The sequence below is a fragment of the Bombus vancouverensis genome, chromosome 15 (assembly GCF_051014615.1).
Source record: "Bombus vancouverensis nearcticus chromosome 15, iyBomVanc1_principal, whole genome shotgun sequence".
Classification (NCBI taxonomy): Eukaryota; Metazoa; Arthropoda; class Insecta; order Hymenoptera; family Apidae; genus Bombus; species Bombus vancouverensis.
Window position 1 is genome coordinate 11,584,595 of NC_134925.1, and position 23,097 is coordinate 11,607,691.

The 23,097-nt window shown below is 41.4% G+C and overlaps 2 protein-coding genes across 9 annotated transcripts in view; one reads left to right on the forward strand and one right to left on the reverse strand.

Annotated features, from left to right (window-relative positions):
* LOC117160460 (cyclic GMP-AMP phosphodiesterase SMPDL3A) overlaps positions 1 to 6,289 on the reverse strand; it is a 49,719-nt gene extending 43,430 nt beyond the window's left edge. Inside the window, exon 1 of one of the 3 annotated variants that reach the window (XM_033341186.2) lies at positions 6,115 to 6,289. The gene's annotated coding sequence lies outside the window, so the exon portion shown is untranslated. Of the gene's footprint in view, positions 1 to 5,657 lie in introns of all 3 variants that reach the window. The other 2 variants (XM_033341188.2, XM_033341189.2) reach the window with 2 other exon arrangements.
* LOC117160516 (glutathione S-transferase 1-1-like) overlaps positions 1 to 23,097 on the forward strand; it is a 157,410-nt gene that overhangs the window by 126,153 nt on the left and 8,160 nt on the right. For 2 of the 6 annotated variants that reach the window (XM_076624903.1, XM_033341314.2), the window contains exon 1: positions 22,162 to 22,639. The exons of 3 other annotated variants lie outside the window; for them this stretch is intronic. The gene's annotated coding sequence lies outside the window, so the exon portion shown is untranslated. Of the gene's footprint in view, positions 1 to 22,161; positions 22,640 to 23,097 lie in introns of those variants that run through there. One more of the 6 variants, XM_076624907.1, reaches the window with a different exon arrangement.

Here is a 23,097-nt window from a genome sequence, read left to right on the forward strand (position 1 = left end):
CAATTGTTTTTTTCATTTATTGCATGATACGACGATCCATTATTTTGAACCCCTATCTTGAATTTGAACAATAAATTAGACGATCTACTCAACATTTACATTTGCTCATTCGTTGCATACCCAAACGTATATCTTTGTCACTTTGACTAGCTCGTTTTTAATTAACAACATCTCTCGCGGATTTATCGCTAATGCGACACGAACCTTTCGAATCACACTCCAAGTTATATAGTTCTGAGCAACGAAAGTAACCCTCACTTTTTTCCTAATGGAATGATGTTTCTTCTTCTATTGAAATTTATTGCGCACGCTGGGAGAATTCCACCGAGTACCTTTTAAAGGGAAATAAACCTGACCCTTATTGCTTTGAGCATTAGGATCCTGAACAAGATTTGAAATATACGTTACACGCGCTCTTTGATATCGAGCAAGTTTCCTGCGGCAACGCTAATTCACTTCAACTAATTTATCGCAGTTTATCGAATTAAGGATATCCAATTTATTTAGATTTTGATAAATTTCATACGTTTCTAATTACCCTTCTCGTACTAGTTGAAATACTATTAAATATTCCGTTAATTATAAAATAAAAGATCATTTTACACCTCGTAACACGTCGAGTACTTGTTTGTTACGAAATATCGTTTCGTTGTTCCCCTTTTCCCAACTTTTAAAAACTTCGTCGGCACAAATTTACGTTAAACAAGTCATATTATATTCATATTATACGCGTTCCTTTTTTTATTCTTTGTTATCAAATCAAGGTAGTTACCGTTTATCGTTCGGAAATTTATCGTAATTTGCTTTTATATTTTCTCGTTTTTTGATAAAATCGTCCGATTCGCCACACGTGACAACATTTTGCTTCTATCAGGCATTTTCCAAATATACATATACCGAGCATTATCACACGATTGTTTAAATCATTTCTGCAAACTCGTTTGGCTATAAGAGTTTCTTACATCGCACCGTCAATTTTCGAAGCTTTACATTTCCAAGCGATGCGTTTCGGAACGAAATCTTCCGGCAGAGAAACCAATTCGCTGGCTCGTTCCGAGCGATTCGGGTGAAGATACATAACGTGTGTATGCGTGTGTATTCGGTATATACGTGTATATTCTGGCGGACAAGAACGTCTAATGATAAATTTCGTCGGAAATAAGATCTTCGTCGGAAAGGGCATTAGCTAAACAGTGACAATTCTCACTAGGCAGGTGGAACCAGGCAATGAGCCGAGTATTTCGGTACAAACGGTTTAATTATCTTGCTGTCTTAGGTCCCGATTTAACGCGATGAAATTATATAGTAAAGGGAATTTAACTGAACGTAATTCGCCGACGGAACGAGAATTGCACGTGACACACTGGCACGTGCACACACGTAGCCGCAATTGTGCCGGAAATCTAGCAAAACAGACTCGTTATCGATCCTCCTGATCAAAATTTGCCAGGGAGCGCTGAGTTTCCTCGTAAATATTTACGATCACTTTCCTCGGCAAACAACAAACAAATTCGCGAAGATGATCGGAACGCACTGGCTCTTACGCTTGAAAACCACCACTTTCCCAGATGGCCGAATTTAATGGATCGCTTATCACGCGCGCTATTTTACGTTCCACTTTCTTTCTTTTTCTATTCGAGTTTGAAACAAGGTTTTCAGGCGCACGTATTAGACTATGTAAATACCATCAGGAACTTACATGCCAGCGCACGTACGCAATTCAAACATGTCAGCGGTAAGTGTGAAGACCCGTTCGTCACGAACTACAAGAGAGCATCAAGAATCGGTGGAAAATTCGCTCGTGTAAATCACTTTCGCTCGTGTTACGTGCAAATTAGACTCGCCCGCGGCCGCGAAGATAAGAGCGCTAGCAAAGTAATCAGGAAAATAGTTGCCGCAAAGTTGCTTCCAAGTTATCGCGCGATTATATGGATTTTTTAAGCACTTCTGCCGCGATTACAGGACTCTGAGGTACGACCGATCGTTCATTCGCCTACTTTCCCCTTGGAAGATAGGAAAAACGCAGAAAGAAAATGGAACGATTAATGGCAAGCTTATCTTTCACGATAGACGAGATGACATAAATATCAAGATCTAACGTTGTATTGAATCAGAACGCCGAAAGAAAAAAGAGGCGAGACCGTAGCATCAAGATACAACTATAATCTTTTAAGATGAATCTTTCCATATTTAGAATTCCGTAGAGGTATGTTTCTTCGATTTTTCGACGATGCAAGTTTAAGAGCTCCTTCGTTCGCCGTCGCTTATCGACGAATTTTTAACGTTATAGACACAAAGGGGTATTATCCACGAGCTATCGGAAAATTAATCAAGGATCAAAGAACTTAGAATCTCAAACAGCAGCAACGCGGAGATAGTTGGGATATTTATCGCGATGAAAGTGACGAATAACTGAGATTTCGAAACAGCTAGCATACAATGCTTTTAGCGACGTAAGTTCCTCTTATAGGATTTGATATCTTAGAAGGAGAAAAAGCTGCTTTTACGCGACATTTATTATTCTTTGAACGATGGATCGAAACAGCTTCTACTAATAACAATAACTAAGAGCGTTCCAAAACTATCTTTGATTAAATTAATACGAAGATTGAAATACTCCAATATGTATTTAGCTAGGAAGCTTCACGATAGTTACTTGACGATATTCGAATATTGAACTTAGACATCAGGTTAATCAACTCGATAGATCTTTATGCACAGAAGTTGTATACTATGATATTCATAGGAGCGAATGAACGACAAGCCAGTAAATAATTAGTTTTCGAACAATCTTTTCATTTCTCCTAGGATTTACAAAAACAATTATATTTCTGCGTAAACACTTATACTCGTCCATCCTGTGCATAATTAATTTATCGTGAAACACAATTAAAACTATGTAAAAACGATATATACTTAAAAGGCGTTTAAAATGCAAAATATAAAATGCATTGGCCGTTTCATCAAGATATGCACAATTAATGCATACACCGTGAAAAAATCGTTTTGTCCCGTCCATTTTTAATATATACGATTCATACTAGCGCAAGTACACGAGCATGCAATCGTATAAGTTTTATTTCGCGGAAAACTGACAAACTTCCTCTCTTATAAATTTCATACGAAAACAGACAGTAGCGGGGCTCGAACGAATGAACGAAAGACTACACCAAAATGCTGACGCACACACATATACGTACATATGTGCTGTATATGCATATACACAAATACATATCGTATATTCCGATAGGGTCTCGTGACTGTCTCTCTTCTTACACCATTTTGTGTCGATCCGTCGATAAAAAATTTAGATTTCACGCGATCCTGGTTGACCAACGGTAAAAAACGAAATCGTCGCATTGCATCCAATGTCGCACGACTTAAAGCGTAGTTACGGTGGATACGTATCCGAATTAGCGTCCTGACGAATTCAATACGTCGATGTAATCAAATACGTATGCAAAATATATATATGTATGTATATAGTGGCCCAAAAAGGTATTCAAACGCGTTTAGAAACTTTTCACGTATAAATTATACAAACGATTTTGAAATCTCGTCGATTATCGTAGTCGAAGTATATTGGTAAAAGTCGAAACGCATTTGAAAATATATAGAGATTCGTTGAAAGTGTACGTCTCGCAAAGATCATCAAAGTATTTGGACAGTCGATTCAGCGAGACCATTTGTTGCACTAACTGTATGTTTCGGGCTACCATTCATGCTGTATATTTTTTCTACTAAACGTACATTCCCTTTTAGCGTCTTCTAACTTGTATCTTTTGCGTATATTTTCAAACTCGTTTCAAATTTTACTACTATAATCACGGCGTTTGTATCTCATCACCATGAAAGTGAGCCACTGTAGATTTCTATAAGCGTATGCATCGCGGTTTCCGGAGTTTTCATTCGTCGGAACGGCATCCACTGGAACCACGACTTAACGTCACATGCCAAAGGCAACCATCCTCTGTCAAATATACATATAACATCGACGATGTTAAAGCGACGAGAAACGTATTACAAGGGAATTAAACTCATCGACCGACGCGTTTTCGCCAGCCAGCAAATCAGGTTTATGACGCGTAATATCGTTACGTCGAATCGTAGGATTCCGTACGCAACGTCTGCCGGATAACTCGAGTATTCGTTTTCGGTCGTTCTCCCCTTTCCTTGGCCCTCGCCATTCGCTTGCATACGGAAGGAGAAGGGATACGAAAGAGAAAAGGTGAGGCGAGCAAAACCGTAATATCCGAAGGAAAATTTGTTCGCCGAAATGAAATTATCCAGCGACGATCTTGCATTATACTCGCGGTCGTACGTGCTCGGCATAACGCGTCGAGCTGCTACGTCCCTTTAATACGTGGAATACGTATCGAACGATCGTATCGTAACTTCCGTTCTCGAATCGACGAAATACCTTGGCCAAATTGCCTGGGATTCGATTTTACCATTTTTTTTTACAGCGTACAAATTGATTCGTCCCTGTAACACGACGCGCGATGGTGAGCTTCGCTCCGATGATATGTAAGAATAATTGGTTACTCGATACAGCGTCGATCAAGTCGAAAGACAAATAGAGAACGTTGAAAGTCGAAGACAAGCGCGAGCATTAAGCTTATTTCGATCGAATGCAAATAGCACAGAACGCGATATAGAAGGGCGCATAATTAAACGATGCCGTGCTCCTCGGCCGACATGGACTTTCTCGAACACAACGTCCACCAATGAAATATGGAAGAAATGGAATTAACGAGAAAAAGTTCGACGCGACGCGATACCGGTTTAATTAAGATGATGACGTAAACATTGTGCACGCGGAGCTATATTTTAACGCATCCCGTATTCTGACTCGTTGGAAACGTTCTCGTTTCTCTTTTTTCTCTGCCTATCTCTTGGAACAACTATCGACTCGCGGCACCCTCTTCGATTAATCGCTGCCTTCTATCCGAAGAACAGATACAGGCGTGATTTTGAAACGTATTTGAGATAGATAATGCGAAATGCGTTCCGCGAGATGAATAATTCGACTATCGTATGAAACTCATTTGCGGTTTACTTATTCCTCGATGGAACGCACAGAAGTTAAATTCTCTTCGAGCTCAGCCATGCGTTAAACATTTTCTGACCGCACGAAGAGATCCTGAGATTCTAATCGTTGGTCGTTCACCAAGAACCAGAGATTCGCAAGTTCCAACTTTGCCATTACCACGAGCGTTAGTAAAGTATTCGTTTAAGCAACGCGATTTGGCAGTTTTTCCTTTTGACTTCTGCCTTTATCTCTGTTAAGAAACTAAAAAGAAGTAAAAAAAAAAAAAGTATAATAGAAAGAAGAAAATGAGCGAAGCACGTTAAAAATATTATACACACTGATATTTTTCTCCCCCGAGACGGAGGCTTAGAGTTAATTGGCTCCGGGAGAAGCGAAATTTGAAATTGCAATATCCTGCACCGCGATACAGAAGCTGCCGGCTCATTTCCATCCGTTGTCCACAAAATCCCGCATAGAGGTTCACCGTGTATACGGCTCATCGGTCGACGGAAATACGGAACCCAAAACTCGCGTATTATATTCCGAGAGCCGCGACAAAGGCAACGACGACTTCAGAACGGTGGTGCACAAAATCGGACATAGAACAGATGCAATCAGCACTTACATGTTCGTCGGGCTGCTATGTAAAAGCGTGGCAAAAAAAAGTGTCAATCGTGGTGGGTCATATCGGGACGCACACCCATACGCGCACGTTTCTCGATCCCTCGATGCTTCTTTTACTCGGAAAAGATACGATCTGTTAGGGAAGGATATAAAGTTCGATTCGATGGAATCCTTTGAATCGTTCCGACTGATACGTTCCTCTACCGTTTGATCACGAACAGCTACCGATCCACACTTCCTGGATCATTCTTTCACGTACGAATACGATAAGATTTCTTCTCCGTCTTCTTGGTTTGAAAACGCGCCACCTCGAGGCAGCCGGTTGCTTCGCGGTCACGCGACCAATTCGTCCGTTGATACTTATTCACAGAGCTTAATATGCATTTAATAACGAAGACATCACGATGCTAGATCACAACGAAAATCGACTTAGTTAGGCGATCACCTTCGAAACCTACCGATCGACACAGCTGTTTTTAACGTGGGAGCGCGCGTTTACGGGAACGAAAAGAATGACAAGTTCCGCGAGCACGAAACGTACCGGAGGTTCGGCGAACCGTGTGCGGCCCGCACCCTCGCACGAGACGTACTCGGTTTGTCCTCGAGCAGGTAGGATGCTAACACCGACGCCGGCGCTGCCACCGCTGCCACCACCGCTGCCACCACTGCCCGCCGGGGGTCGAGGATGGCTCCGGCTTCGCGACTGCGCCCTTTCGCCTCTCTTCAACCCATTACGGTTCTCACCCGTTCGCGCGCACAGTCATAAACACACGTACACGGAAAGACCTTATCATACAGAGGCGCACGGTGTACGACGTAAGACCAACACGTTGCCACTCGCGCGCTCGTACTCGCCCTATAATAACGTTTCCTCCTTTGTATGGGTGCGTTAGTTCTTCCTCGCAACCCGCCTCGTCCATCCTGGCCTTCGTTTCATCCCCCATGGCCTCGTGCCGCGTCGCATCCCCCTTAGCCGCAACACGTAGCCGAGCCAGCTACTCGGCCTGCCTCCGTCTACACCCCGCGATACATCATCGTATCGCTTTATGTCTCGCGTAACGTTTTATTAACCAGAAATCAAGCACGCGAACCTTCTTTCGCGCTTGATCCTGCCAAACCTCCTGTTCTCCCAATTTTCCAGTTACCGGTATATCTTCTTCCTCGATGATCCCGGACCAAAGAGACAAATTGTTTGCAATCGATGTAAATCTGGCGATGTGTTTCATCCCGTCAGCTACTGCCGATGCGAACAGTTGACGTCGTAATCTTTAACTACCTCCTGCGAAGAGGGGAGGCAGACGGAATAACGATCACGGACGTTATGGTTAATCCCTTCCGTACGATCGTCCACTATAGCCGATAGCCGCCAAAAGCATGCATGCAGCCTAGCGTCTGTCATCTTTGGATGACTGTTCGTGTCCAATGCTATTTATTTGCTCCAGGCGGTTCGTTGTAAGTAGCCGGTCGACTCTTGTATAATTTCTCCCGGTCACAAGCGAAGATCTCCAACCCACAGGTTCAAAAGATTACGAAGCTTTGGCGAAAGGTAGAGTATATATAGATATATGCGTTACGTAACTTTTTTTGCTTCCCAAATTCGCTCTAAGAGGATGCTTCTGGATATCATCTGGCTAATTTCCTATCTTGCGTTATAACCGCAAGCCGTAGAAGATAGAAAGAAAGCTTTCAAAGAAAAGTTGCCTTTAAATATAAAAAAGGTTACTTTTAATTAGAACTACAATTTGGTAATGTTGCCAAAATTTACCAACGTTACGGCAAGTTGCAACACACGATCGGAAAATAGCCGAATTCTATATAATAACCGGATTTTCAAGGATCGATTTCAGTCCCCTAGAGCGAATTTGAGGAACAAAAAAATTTCCTGCTACATGGCTGAATATGCTCTGCATATCCCCAAAGTTTCATAATTTTCTGAATTTGTGGATCGGCGATCGTCTTCCTTTGTCAGTTTGAATAAGTATGGCAGTTGACGTCGAGTGACGCTACGCGGTGAACGATCGTCGTACCGAAAAGGTTAAAAAATCAAAGTGCGCCACATACTCCGACCAACGCTAGTTGTCAAACTTCGTTTCGTCGAACTGGGTCCAAACAACGAGTTTTCGAAAAATCAGTTTAACCGGCGCGAATAATTGACTTTTCAGGGACATAACACGACACGAACAATCGCGTGTCCCCGTCGCTAAAGCTGGAAGCAGGAAATGGGTGGCCGACCACGTGCTTGTCGATTCACAAGATCGCGGAAGAAACGTGATTAATTTGCGAGATAGTTATTCTATTGCTTATTAATAGCGAAACGAGATCGTCCTGGTTATTGTTGTTTGAAAATGAGAATTGGACGGAGCCCGATACAAGGAGCAGGTATTTCTCGATTGCCTTCGTCGATTGTGCTATCGTTTCCTCGTCGCGTAATTGATATCGCGAACGTGGAAGCCAAAATCTGTAGAAGTAAATCGTGAAATTGGGTTTAAATTGTTTCGAATGAATCGAGATACGGCGGTATTATAGAGAATGTCGAGGAATTATCGGGATGTTGCGAGGACGCTTGCAGAATGATTAACGTGTTTAAGAAAATAATCGAGTTTGCGTGTTTGAATATTTTTGTTATTCGATAAAATTTTCCACATTTGTATTACGTGCTATCCTTTTGTCCGCCAGTATAGAATGGCATTGCATTTCGACAAAGAAGGTTTCATTGTACATGTAGTTGCTCGAATTATTGCGCATTAATTATGCCACTTTGAGTCTCGATAGATTTTGAGAAATTTGTAATTTAGATATTTAATACTTTCCGATGCCATTTTCACGACCTGAATTATCACGTTGAACGCGTTGTCACGCTGTATACCGTTAAGTGTGCATGACGCAGTGCGCGTAGAAAATTGTACAAACAAGCAATCTAGGAGAATCGTTTCTCAATTGTTCTTAAAATTTTACGGAGCTTTTGCGATATTGGGCGCTTTAATAATGGAGGAGTATACATCTAAGAGGATTTGCCTGGAAACGGTATAGCCCGATGTACGGTGAACCAACAAAGAATAGAAAAAAGTTTCAACGCCTTAAGAGCTGCTTTTAAGCTGCGTATAATTTTATTAATTTACAAGCGAATCGACTAAATAATTTTCTACGTTCCTTTTTCGTTTTCAAGTTCTTCGTTTCTCTCTCTCTCCCTCTCTCCAAGTGATTAATTCAAGCATGTAGATTTTGACTAGTACGAAGTGATTATTTAAATACGTGCATTTTTTACACAACGACGAACATACGAAAAAATTGATTTCTTTCTTTTTAATCATTCGCTGAAAATAAATTCGAAGAAGATAAGAGGCGGAACAATAATCATAGTTACAATTTTTTGTAATTGGACACTTGAACGATATTTAAACACACGGTATAAAGATTCATACGGAAATTCGTACATTATCGAACGTTACTTAATCGTTGTAACAGAAATTCTATGATTTTGTTTTCTTGCAAAGAGAAATGCAAACGATAGCGCACCACGAGTAGAACCAAAAAATGAAAACTCGCGAATGAAAACTAGTACGTATTTACATACAAGCGCGAACAGCGTCGAATCGATCTAATCGCAATCGAATTTCGTCGCTGGCAGAATTTCAATAACGCCCTATGAGGTTGGCCTGAAAATACGAACCGGAGATTCCGCTTAATACGACGCGATAAAATCTCGCCCGTTACTTCGCTTGCCTAAATAACAAATTTCCTTCGGTTTATAAAATGTTTTTCTCTCGGTAACGAATTACAGTGGCTGTTAGTCTTAATGCACGGGAGTGAAAAGACACGCGCTCCGTGGCGAAGTCGCTCGCGCGAACAGCCGCGCAATCGCGCGGTTACGTTGCACCGGCAAGCGAGAGAGTGGCGTCGACTGGCTCGGAAAATAAATGTCGGGGCGTATGATCGTACGCGACTGTTAGTACTATAACTGTCTGTTAGTTATGTACCCAGGACGATTCCACGGACGAGTTTAGACGGCCGCTGGAACCGCTTTTCTAAAATATGAATATATGAGATATGAAACGGAAAGGAACGCGAAGCGTTGTTCGGAGTCCGAAGGAATTTTCCCGAGTGAGATTCGAATTCATCGAGCGAGGCGAATCTCCTCGAAACGAGAATCCACGAGGGACGAGTTTTCGCGACGCGAGATGGCGCTCTTTCAAATTGTTTTCCGTCCGAAACCGAATACGACATGTCACGGTGAACGTCGCGCGAATTCCTGACAGAGCTGCGGCGAAGGCGAGCTGAATCGATCCCTTAACGAGAGCTCCGGTTGTCCATGCAGAAATCAAAGTCACTTGGCACGGCGGGTTCAGAGGAATTTCATTTGCCAGATTCTAGCAACGCGACGAACCTTCTCGACCGACTAATTCGCGCGACGCTCTAGATACGGGCTAGAACTTTGTAACACGGACGAGCCACGTTTTACCTGCTCGCTATCGATTCTTGCCGTCGCGTCGTAACTGGCGTAACCGGTGTATCCAGCCAGGCGATACGAAAACGGATACGATCTACTTGATGAAATGCTTTCGTGCAATCCGTTCGACGATGTCAAACTCCAGACTTTCCTTCCTTTTTCAGATTTTTTCCACGTTACGTGCCACGATAATTCAAAGTTACTCGGCTTTGTAAACCGGCGTTGTGTTTATCGGCAAACGTAACCATGCATATAATATACCTAATACTTATATACTTATTTATACCTCGTATAATTATATACTAATTTACCGTTGAACTCTGATACTCTTGCATACCTCGTCCATTGACAATCTTCGTAACTTTATCAATGACTTTAGCAATTAATTTCAAAGGATGTTTCTTACATCTTCTACATTTGCGCGATAAGGATCGACTTTTCTAGACAGAAATACCACCCTAAGACCAAATTGTGGCAACTAATCACGCAGGTATTATTTCAGAGATCGCTCTGCTGTCATCCGATTCTAATGAGAACGGTGAACGATAAGAACGAATCACGTTGAATCTTATTCGGATAACGATCAATGCCTTTGTCATTGACCCTCAGAAATTCGTTTCAAATCGATCAAATGCTCTTTTCACTGCCGCTCTTTAAAATCTCATTGTACAGGAATAACGAGAATCGCAAACAAGAGTTCCAGCAATATGATTAAGAGGATCTAAAACCTTGAGTTTCCTTCTTCGACTTTCAAAAATTAGTCGAGTAATCGTAGAACGATTGTGTTGAACGTGCTTTACCGTAGCTTCGTGTAACGTATGTTGAAAACGCTAGAAATCTTAGCCAATGGCGCACAACCAGGAAAAGGAGATGGATTATAAAATTTAAGCATTCTCCTAGATCGAGGCGCCAGTATTTAAGCTGGTCAAAATCGGTCGCCGGTCCCCAGCGACAGATTTGCTCGTATGATTTACACGTGGCTGGCGCACTTGGTCGACATGTGCATATACCATATACCTTGCGAAGAGGAAGGAAGAATCGATCTCGCAGTGATATAGATAAATTAACGACGATACCGTATATCTTGACGCCGGTAATTCCCCGGACGATCGACGTAACAGCTTCTGAACCTGAGTGCACGTGTTCGTCACTCGTTATCCGGCACAGTTGCCCACGAAAATACACCAACATCGTTAAGAAGCAGAGTAAGCAGAGGCTACGCTAGTTTTGAGAATGTATAGATGAGATTACAAGTATATTCCTGTTTAAATTAGAATATAGATACGTATAATTTTTCTCGTATAAATCAATTTCTTGGATTATTCTACGTTTAAAAATAAACCATTCATTTAGCGATATTTAAAGATGTACGTAGTCGGTGGTTTGTTTGTTATTTTGGTCTTAAATTCTTAGACATAAATAGAAGATTATACCGTTCTAAATTTCTTTATCGAATAATTTATTTTCCTGATTTTAAGCTACTCGATAGGTCTATCTTGTTTCGTTCAGCCTCTGAAAACTGCTTCCTCTTATTTGGTAATGCTCTCGCGATTAACAATACCATCGTAGTAATATTATTTGTATGATTATAAAACAAGGTAATTACTAGTGTTAAACACTTTCCAATAGTAATATCAATTTACATGAGATTATGTAAAATCGTCGATTATGTAACTCGTTTATCGAGTTCATCCCGTGACGTGACTGTTCGATAGGATTAACATCTCGTGCTTACTTCTACTATATATCTTGATATATGTGCTTGTTCTTGACTATACCGGAAACTTCTGCGAAATCCCCTACAAATTGCACAGAGATAAAAGTCTGTAGCGATACTTTGCTTATCCCAAGGAATAAGTTAGAATTTAAAAATTAGGTATGACACGATAAATTCGCTCGATTATCCTTCATTTGTACTGCTTTGTTGCTCTTTTATGAAACAACAGATTAAGGAGACAAAAGCGAAACGCGCAATTTCCCTTAAGTAATAAACTCATCCACCATATTCATCAGTAGACGCAAACACCTTTTTCAAGGTATTCCTGCCAAATCACCGTGACAGTTACAAGCACGCTTGGTTGCTCTGGGAGGCTGATAACGCCGCGTTGGAATCATTAGCACTCAACGTTTTTAGAAAAAGAAAATTTCAATAACACGGAACGACCAGGCGAGTTCAGTTCCGCGATCAACGTGCTCCTCCGTCGAAATTATTCCAGCCGCGGGCAACGTCGAAATCGCATTCGACTGTTTGTAGATCGTAACTTAATAAGCGTAAGAATATTTCCTTTCTCTTGACTTATTTCGATCTTTGCTCCTGTATGCCATTAAAAATCCGCCGATAACAAACCTGTGCAAGATAAAAATTTCGTCCGTGATTTCGTAGAGGAAAACATGAAAATGGTCCGCCATTGGAGAGGGTTAATATGCCAAAATCTTTATTTATTCCGCAGACGGTTGCCGATCGTTCGCTAAATCGGCTGCTCTATCGAAGGTCTCGTTATTTATGCGATTATTATTACGCCAGGCGAATACTGGCGGTGGTTAGGTGCCGAGAGTGATGTGTAGCCCTGCGTGTTCGACATCGGAGCCGATAGGGCGGGACTGAAAATTCCGAGGACGTGCTAGGAACGTCGTCCCTCTCGGAGCAATTGTCCAGTTCCCTGTTAGAACTTGACACACCGCTCACGTATAATCTTCCCAGGTTAGCCGATTCCTCGTCAGTGGAAATTGCGAATACACGCACAAAACGCGCGTGCAAATACTCGATCCATAGACGCATCGGCACGTATTTGCTGGGCGTTTTGTAGTACCGTTTCTCCGCATTGCGCCTCGACATCCGACATAATTGCTAGCGTCGGTGGAGAGTAGACCATTGGCTGGAATTAATACCGATTCACAGCAGTCGCATTCGTACGAACAAACGAACGAACGAACGAACAGACGTGCCGCGGCTAGGACCGATAGTTTGTCGAACCAGCGAGCTTCCCTCGCGGCGTTTAAGAGCGCCTAGCATTGAGCCGTAACCGCTTGATATAACTAGCGATCAGCGAATGCTAATAACTATGCTATAGACGACGCAGATAGGGATAATCGGAGGAGCAACTAAGATGATTACTGCTTATTGTTGTATTACGAGATAACTCCTAATGAATCGCCATTACGCGACAAACACGCAATGATCGTATCGTATGCTTAGTGTCGAATCTGTGTTCGGCTCGCTCTTGTTGAAATGGATGAATTTATGGAGCGATGTTGGCCCGGAATACGTATATAAAACGTGTTGGAAAGCGACGATCAGTTTGTTTCGTAAGAGGAAAAGAAAGGTAAAAAGAGCAACGATCCAACTGAAAACTGGTGCATTGTTCCGTCTTATTTCCTTGTGCTGTTTTTAACGAATGTCAACAATTGATTTATCGTAAGAGACGGTGATTTTTATTATTCGTAGTTTATCCTATGTATATGGATTCCCTTTAATCCCTTTAATCCCTTTAATCCTTTAGTCCGTCGTGATATAAACAATACCTTATAATACCGTAATATAATAATACAAAACCGTAACACGCCGTTAGACTCAAATAGAACAACACTCATCGGGTTGATTTTAAAGCTTACCTAGCCTTTCTTTCGAAGAAAGGAAGATTAATCCCGAACGCTTTGTTATTGTCCGTCGTAAGTTCTTTTTATCTCAAACTAATGAAATGACATCGTTAGTTTGCACTACCTCTAAAACTGCCGTTGACAATATAATATATTATTCCTTGCTTTCCTCTTATCACATATATCTCAAGAGCAATCAATAGTTGCGGAGGATCAATCGTAAATTAAAAAGAAGGATATGTACTTGAAAGGAACGGCAATGAAATTAAAACAGTTTATTCTTCGTTCAAAACTGCGATCGAAAGTTGCGAGGCTTAATTCGATTAAAATCAAATTCGAATAACGAATTTGAATAATTAAAACCTTTTTTATCGTCATTTTTTCAGAAGAATGCTTCTTTTTACAGGAACTCGACGATTGTATCGAACCATTTGGAAAATTGAGTCGATGGAAATTTTTTCGATATATATCGCGAGAACGGAGTGGCAAAGATTTATGGACAGCAAATGTCTAGAGGGGAAATGGGAGATGAAGCGGTTGCAAAGACTTTGAAATAGATGTATCGTTATATTTTTCCAAAGTAGTAGATCGCTCCAAAACATAATCGTTTCTTATACAAACTAAGAAGCGTTTTAAAAACGCACCGCTTACTCGCGTATTTTCATTTAATATACTAAGAAAGTTCTGGCGTATAAAATAGTTTAATCGTTTAGCCTTCATCGCAAAGCCAAGTCTAGTTTCTAGGTTATCAGGCTGAAATAAATAAATACACGCGTGCGTACAATTGCTTGGCCATCGCATATTATATATTCTACCGTTTTATATTCTACCGAATATAATCAAACCATCAGTGATACAATTTGAATGACAGCGGAAGAAAATGCCAAAACGTACCTATTCTCCGTACGTACCTAAACTTAAGTTTATGGTAATTTAAAAATAATAAAAATCCACGAGGCTACTTCTTCTCATAGCTCCCGCTGAAATACAAAGCATTACGTCTTCCCTGTTATTTAATTAAGAAGCATCCCGACATTAGTTCACTAACTTTACCTCAATGTCTAGATATTAATCAAGAATGGTCGTTTAAAAGTTTATCGTTTCTACCTTGCCGTAAGAAAAGTTGTTCAAACTCTTCGTTTACATTCTTTCCCTTCAATAATTTCAATTTACCTGTACAATTTGCACGTTTAATCGACGAATAAGTTGAACCGTACGATCGTAAGGTTCGAATCAATTTCACTTTCTTTATATTCGAAGAAACTCATTTCGATTAATATGTGTAACCACACGGTACGCGATATAACGTAGAAAACGTTAAGTAACGTGCGAAACTATGTAAAATATCGAAAGTGGAGTACTCGTGTAAATAATTCTTGCAGCAAATTTATAGCAAAAGATCTCTCGAGTGTAAGATCTCTTACGCTTCTCTCGTATCTCTTTAATTCTCTCTATAAAAATACGAAACTGAAGATACGTAATAAGAATCTGCAGTGTAGTCGTCAGTTACGCGTAATTGCGTTGTTCGTCGCTATTTTCCTTATCTACAAATTTATATTAGATGTTCAGCGCATGAAAGCTGTTCGTAATCGGCGAACTTCGAAACTCGCGTCGGCAATACTCTTGCATGACATAGCCGGTTCAAAGACTTTTCGGCCGCGGTCGTGGATCAAAGTAGCGCGCCAAGTGAACTTTCAAAGGCTTATGAAATTCCAGCAGTCGCTTTTATACGCGAATCGTTGCGCGGTCGCGGATGGTAACGAGCGAATCCGTAAGTTTTTTTCTTTCTAATTAACGACACGGAAAACGTGGTCGCGCGGCCTTTTCAGTCGCGAACCGTTTTCCCGTTGAAGCCGTGTGTAATCTCGCAACCGAGCGTCGAAGGAAACAAAGAAAAACCAAGAATTTTATGTTTGTATGAAAAGGAGGAAAAAACGGGAAACCAGTCGATCGACGAATTGTACGTTGATCAATAGTCAGCGACTATTCTCTCGCGGTAATGATATCTATTCGTTTCGTAAAAAGAGTAACGACTGTTTGATCTGTCGAGGATCGAGGTATACGAGTTAACCAAAATGGAACGTTAACCTCGAATAAGGGCCTAAAGCACGTTTGTAATTGTAAGTTTCGCGAAAAAGGTTGGGAAAAGTTTTTAAGTCACGTTATATTTGACAAACTGAATGCGCTTAACGAACGACTATAAAAGCATACTCTACCGCTAACTCGATTTTGACGAAAATGTGTTATACGATTCCTGAATTTAAGCGCTCGAATCAAGAAATAGATACAGAATGTCGTTAAATCAATTATATAAAGTCGATGGCGATGATCTAACGAAATATTCAGACAGAGTACCGCTTCCGTTTTAATCGAAACGTATAGGATGTCGTAGCTATAGGATTTTGCATGTTACTCTGTTAATTATCCACGCAATTCGAGGATTTGATTCGCAACTGCTTTGCATTTCTTCCAGCTACCTAGTTTACATATGTCGTGATGCGGGTTTGATGAAGCGGAGGCTTAAAATTCCAGCAGGCCCGTCACACCGGATATGGAATAACAAGCGTATCTCGTAACAGCCAATTCCCTCGACAGCGGAGCTCAAGAAAGCAGACGGAAACTAACGCGTTACCTGCAAGACAGTTCGTAACTCTGTGGAACTCGTTGAAACTCGTAATATCTTTGCTACTTCTCCACTGACAACGAAGAGAACAGATTGGAGATGTATAGAAAGAGAACGGAGCTATCTTCCACTGGCTGCTTTCGTTCCTATACATCTTCCTAGTTGACGTCATTGTCGACGTCCTGGACTCGGCATAGCCGTGCTGATGGTCGCTGTTAGTCAACGAAAGCCTTTGATCCTTTACCTCCTACCGCTTCCCTTTCGAACAGCGTACATGCGAACACCGAAATGTTGCGCCACTTTTATCTCATCGATTTTGATTTCATTAACCCGGAAACCTCTACCAATATCGCGAACATCGAGACACAGATTTCTGTTCCGAAACTTATCGATCAACGGAGCCAGAGCAGCGTGCAAATCTTATTAAGGATCGAGAGACTCTGAAGGAATTTTGGCACGCCACGAGGAAAAGCAGCTGATTCGGATTAAGTTTCGACCGATGGAAATGCGTGGAAAGAGACAGAGAAAAGAGGAACTAACATGGTTGTATAATCGGTGGCCGGCTGGTTTAAAATTTATCACTTTTGGCTGGAGGCCGTGCTCGTAAAATACATCTGGCCTTAACGGGATATCGATGAAAGCGATCGGCGTGTGTTTTCGTGAACGGCGGGCGACCACCACGTATAAACCAGCCCCTCCCCCTCCTGCGATGTGTAATAAAGTGGATCAATTAAGGCGGGCAACGATGGAAATTTAGATGTTAATTAACCCACGGTCTAGAATATGGATGGTGTTTGAATGTAGCGATGGATTAATTTCGCCGAAACGTTTACCCCCGCTTAAGCGGAAAAGCAAGAATTGTTGGCGAAGCTGTGCCACTAATTAGATGAAAAAATATCGCGCGTAACCGCTGGTTTCGTCGTAGAAAATGCATTTCGGTTCTTGTTGATAAATATAACGTGGAATTAAATGACACGGTCTCGCTTTAATATCCTTTAATTGATATTAAAAAGTCCAACAGGCTTTTGTTTCCGTTTGTTTTAGCATTGTGCCATTTACATGTAACCCAAATGAAGGTAAAATTAAACGGTTCGGTAATTGCTAGCGATATGCGTTGTAATATTTACTGGCATCTGACATCTTCGTGCACGTACAAACGGTTTGACGATGATCGTGTCAATAATTAGACAAGTTTCTACCATTAAAGCTATTTAATCGCTGCAATAATTCACGACTCAGGCAGCAATATCTATGTTTGTTCGAGCGAATATAACGCGATATAAACATTCCGTTGCCAATGTGTGAAGCAACGCGTTTGTTGTTCAGAATGCACCGTACAATTAAATTGATACTCGTACGAAGTACGTTAACGATCATCGTTAAATATTTATCTAACTTTAATCCCACTTTGTGAATTCACTTGCACGTCGTAGTAAAGAACGCGGAAATAATTTTTTTTTTTCAAAATACCAAAGCAATAAATTGAAAAACTAGCATGCGCAACATCATCGCTTTTTTCTGTGGCTTCTGAACGGTTCGATTATCGGCAAGCCATATTTCAGTTCGTAGGCAGTTCGCCGTTCACAATTTCCTGAAAAGTACTTTACCTTTCTTAATGGTGTGTACATACACGTACATACATACATGTATGTAATAATAATGGTGCTCGTGCGTCGTGCTACTGGAGACACGTCGAATGAAAGACGCGGCTGAATTTGTACCGCGCATCGTCTGATTTAACTCCATTTAGTCTGTCAATCATTCGGAGAAATGTATATTAGCAGGCTCTGAAGCGTGTCGTTTCAACAACGGCGACTAAACGATCTTCGATGGTATGCAGTTCCAAGCGTCATAAAAATTAAACCAGGCTTTCCATCGAAGTCGTCGAATTATTCATAACCTACCGAACAAAGCTATTTCTACAAATGAAATATTCACGGGGACTATACAGGATTCTCAGTGAAATCCAACTACCAATGGTATCTACTCAGGCTTCGGTAACGTTACGAAGTAACGCTAATACCCTTGCATACGGACAAGTCGTTGGTGAAAAAATAAATCTGCAAATATTGGGTTCGTTGGGGAAAGAAAGCAGTCGCCTGAGCCGCGGACAATCGACTATTGACAATGGTCCAGGCGATGGCGAATTTCGCGACCTACGGCACAAACGCAACGTTCCAACGTTACTAACCATCGATTGTCCGTATCCCGAGCGAGAGAAGCAACGAACAAACGTGGGAGAGACGCGCAGCGAGAAATACAGAGAATGGGAAATTAACGAAGCTAGAAAAGAGGGAGACGGATCGGGTCGGCTCGACTCGGGTAATCGCAGGGCGAGCGTCAGAGTGGGAACGAGGACTGAAACGAAAGGGCTAGGCTATCTCGGCTAGATGCCGCATTTCCATGACGGCGTCGATGAGCCGAGAACGATCGCGGCTATTCCATTTTCCATTCGAGTGGATCCGCTCGCTTAATCGATAGTTACAGCGCAGACACGCCCGGCGCTAGCTGCGATAACTCGGTCAGCGTAAGCACGAGACTCGACCAGGTCAGCGAGCCAGATGCAAACTCATTTCGCGACGTTATCGACGGTCGGCCAGACGCGATAGCGGTTATCAGTACCGTTTCGTGAGATTTAACGAGACACGCGGAAAGGTCGCGCGGAACCGGAGGAATCGCGCGAGTCGTGCACCCCGAAATTATAAAAGGGTGCATGCTGTCTTTGTCTTTCTGTTATCTCGCGAGTACAACCTCCAAAACAAACGCGTGGAATTCGATTTTAAGATTAACGGTGATATGCTCGCGACGATCTTGATAATCGGTAGGATCACGTCGATCCGTGGTCAAGTACAGTAATTAAAGGATTAATCGTACCAGCGGTAGGTATCAGATCCGCGCCGTGCTCACGGCATTATCGTTCGTCCCACTTCCGCTTCGTTACACCTCCAACGGATCGAACCCCGTAGCATTTGTCAACCATATGAATAGCAACGCGTAAATAATTTACACGGTCGAACGATTGATGTATATTACAGCTGATTCGATGTGTCGTGCTCTAAGGACGGACTCGCTCAGGTGGTCGACGAGGATCAGCCAGGGGACAGATGGAATTTCTTTCGCGTGAATTTCATAAAAGCATACACGTACGAATAGTTACGACGACCATTGCGATGAAAGCATTCGGAACGTCTTCGAGTTTTCAGAAATTGGTTAAACTTTGACAATTAAATAGGACATAAATTATGCGATGATTGAACGCGGAGCAAAAATAAGTCGCTTGATATTTGTTTCGCGCTGTTCCAGAGAAACGGAGACATTTTTCTGTGGATGAAATAGCATAAATTGCGGAAGTTGTTTGCTGCGAGATACGTCGATATTTTTATTGTTCGATCGAGAACGATACCGTTTAAAGATAGAGATGGCAAAATATTTAAAAGATTGGATTAAAAGGTGAGGAATTTCAGAAACAACGTCAGTTTGGAATTATTCGAGAATATTAAAGATTATCTCTCAACGCATATGTAGAGTGTAAATGGTTTGGTAGCTCTACATACAGTAGCGGTAGTGAAATTTATCGAGCTAATTTCGGCTAAATAGCCATTTCACTAACTCGCAACGCACAAAAATCAATGTTGCTACGATTAAACTCGGCCGATTAAACCCCTGTTTTCAACGTGAACTTTTAATTCCTTGGTACAGGATTAATCGCCAAACTTAAAAATCATTTTATCTAATTCAAGAAAAATAATATTTTGCATAAAAATACGTGTTACGTTCGTCGATAATTTTTATAAATCAGATGCTTGATATTTCTGTTATACTCTATTTGCACGTTTTGCTTGCGGAAGATGTAAAAAATATACGACACGGAATAAAGAATTGCTGGATGGAACAACGTATTAAGCCAATGGCTACGATTAGCGATCGGTTGACTGTAATAAACGAACGCGAATAGTTTTCAAATAGCAACGAAATAACGAGACGAGTAGATTGGTAACGAGAAATGAACTGAAAACGATCGAGCTTGGTACGTTCGATCGTATAACCGGTTAACTTACTAAAGTTATTGTAATCATCTATATATTTGATACCTGTCAACATATATTCGCATATTTTCGCAACGATGCTTTCTCGCATCTGCCATTTATAAATTTCGTTCGTGCATTGTACATTGAACACTGAACACAACGAATAATCAAACCGTGCACGTAGCATTTTAAAATTCGATAACTGTAAAGCAAAATAAAGGTCGTGAATTTTGATTATCGAATTGAAAATTAATAGCGGTAAATATTGGAATTTCTTACCAACGAATAACATAATGGGATCTGGTATAATAGGATACAAGATATCGTTCCGAATTATAATTATGATAAATGAATCAGAGTGTAAACGAAATTCTTCGCGTATCCTCGCGTTAGAAATTCTTATCCTTATAATAGGAATATGATGCCTCCGTGGTGGAAATGTTCGATTTTTAAGGGTTAGAACGACTGTGTACTTAAAAATTCGAAAATATTCGTCCTCGTACGAATTCTATGAAAATTCATCGTAGTACATGTAAAATCCGCTGCTCGTTCTAATTTACAGCTCAATTAAGTTCGATCTGTTAAAAAGAAACCGAAAAATTGATTATCAATTAACATAATGGATGCAAATTGATCGTTGTTTCCACTGGTAGAAAATATCGTGAGTTTCGCTAACGTGAATGGACGTGGTCTTTATTTACGGTTGGGCATCGGTTGATAATCGTTTAAATGGCGATTAAACGAAAACTCGTCGCCGGGGTTGTACGCGAATAAATTGAACGAGGGCGCGGCCGCACGCGGACGCATTCATTCGCGACCAAATTACATGCTCGTTCGCCGAATAATCGATGTTTCTAGTTGTCCATGACATCGTTAAAACGACACGTTTTGCTGATGCTCCGACGGAGAAATAATTGGCGCGCGAGAACAGTCCACGTTCAGCCGTATGAATTTATGAACAACCTAGCGGAGCGTTACAATGGCGCGCGGTTATTCTTACGCGCAGTCGCGATGTATTTTCGCAGCCAATTAAAATTATATCGCAGTAACAAGTCACATGTAACTGTCCGGTAAAATGAGATCGCACCCCGGCCTCCCAGGTGACGACGATAATGAAGGAAAATTTATTGAGATGAACGAGCGCGAACGTTCGCGGGAACACCGCGACAATCCCGCGTACGGCGTGCTTCCAGCTTGATAACCAGTATCCTTTTAACAGTTATCTATCGCGAAGTTTCTCGAACACGACGGAGCCACGATGATATCAAGCCTTAATTCTTCTTCCTTCTTCTTCGTTCGCCTTTTCCTTCTCCCGCGAAATACGATTATCGACGGCCAAAAGGAAATTTATCTACGACAATGGATTATTACTGGCGGTTTTCAGCCAGTGTACCGTACAAATTTTGGAAACGTGGAATATTTGACGATTTATTTAGAGGCACCGATCGCTTTTCCTTTAAATCGTCAAATGGAAATAAAAATAATCGTCCGATGCGAATACCCTGTATCGAAAGACTAGACGACTACAAATTACAAAAAACGATCAGAAACCTATATATTCGTTCGTGTCCTGTCGCAAAACTATCCATAAGTCCGCGAAATTCGTTCGACGAACACGCGCCACTGAAACAAATGGTGTGTCTACGCCTGCTAATTAAAGCCATTGAAAAGGGCATCGTTGCTATAAATAATATCCAGTCGAAAGCTCTATATATAAAACGATAGAACGATTCGCTGCAAACATTTGCCTACGATTTGTTACGCTGCAACCCGTTCATCGTAAAACATCGTGGCTGTTTTGGATTTCAATCGTAACCGCCTGCAGCCTGCAACGAAACGTTGTTCGTGGATTAATACGATTTTCCCTGTCGTGGCCGTCAACATTGGTCGACAACGTGCACCAGTAACCATAGTCGTACCTGCACCTGTATCCGTACCTACCCGGTGCTCGTATCCATATCCGTGCCAGCACCCATACCAGCTTTCACAATCGCCTCCGCATCCGCCAACCTATCACGAAGCGACGCGATTACTTTTCAGTTTCAATCGCGACCACCCGAGGCTTGTTTTCATATCGATCGCTACCGATGCAGCCTTCGAACGCGTCCAGCAATATCGTCGTTACACTTTGACGCTTATGTTTGGCGTTACGACATCACTATGGTAACTTGATGTACCGTTCGACGTTATGTGTTTGCTTTTGCTTCGTTGGACGTATTCGAGTTCTATTCGCGAAACCTACGGATTTCCTGCGTATAGATTTCCGGTTAATCGGCGAGAAACCTGCGGTACGTTATTTCGCAGTCAGTTACTCGAATGATCGATTAGGAAATCGTTAACATATGCACGCGTACGCGTATGTGAAACAGTGTAGGTTCTAAGGTGGTTCGTCACTCGAAAATTGTTAAAAACGTGTCGTCCAAATGAAAGGAAATAAGAACAAAGGAAAGTATTCTGTCACTTTGCGATTAATGCCGATTAACGTTGCGTTTAGCAATATCGTACGATGTGAATTAGTACGAAGGGAAAAAGTAAATTCCTTACGTCGAGCTTCTCTTATTTCAGAGTGATCTTCCTTGCGCTATTTTGAATACGCTATTTTGAAATAAAATATCGTTTCGTTTGATCGATGCTTGACGTATAATATTTTACTCTGTGTATTGTCTTTCTTAATTTTATCACACGAAGGATTCGAAAATACCTCATAAATCGAAGATAATGTACAAAAAGTTGTGTGAAAATGTAA